Here is a 613-nt window from a genome sequence, read left to right on the forward strand (position 1 = left end):
GGACCAGCGGCGATAGACCCGGCTGCCGCCCTGCTCCCACGCTCTAGCAGACAGACAGACAGACACACACACACAAACACTCATGCACCCCTCTCCCCTTCGCCACGCTTCGTGACTGTACACCCAAACACGGAGCTGTCAGAGGACAGGCATACCTTCATTCCTCTCTTCCCACTGAGTAGACGGCACTTGCAAAAAGGACCGATAGATGTTTGAATGCATGTTAGATGTGATGTCCTGCCCTGAGCCGTAAATATGACAAGGCATGGCATTTTTACAACCGGCCTTTCAGTTAGCAGAAATGCTCCCCGAAGCCCCTCTGAAAATCCTCTTCTGAAAAAGTGCAGCATTTCAGGAGTGAACAAGCAGAGCACGCCGCAAGCCCCGTACTGCCAGCTGTAGTGCCCTGGGCAGGCAAACCTGGAATGTACAGGGATTTTGAGGGTACAAGTAAGTGCCACTGTGCCTTTGGAGGTGGCACTTACCAGCCTTTTTGGACATATGCCAGCCTGCTTGGCTGAGATGAAGGACGTTATTAGTTTGCTGTGCAAATACAGGCTTGTACTTTGGGGCCCCAGGGGAACAAGATCTCCCAGTCAGTTGCTCTCGTTCA

At 52.7% G+C, this 613-nt stretch overlaps 1 protein-coding gene across 1 annotated transcript in view; it reads left to right on the forward strand.

The window, feature by feature from the left end:
• Positions 1-613, forward strand: part of GRAP2 (GRB2-related adaptor protein 2) — a 13,989-nt gene that overhangs the window by 4,225 nt on the left and 9,151 nt on the right. The window lies entirely within an intron of this gene.

This window comes from Buceros rhinoceros, unplaced genomic scaffold (genome assembly GCF_000710305.1).
Source record: "Buceros rhinoceros silvestris isolate BGI_N320 unplaced genomic scaffold, ASM71030v1 scaffold18281, whole genome shotgun sequence".
NCBI classification, from domain to species: domain Eukaryota; kingdom Metazoa; phylum Chordata; class Aves; order Bucerotiformes; family Bucerotidae; genus Buceros; species Buceros rhinoceros.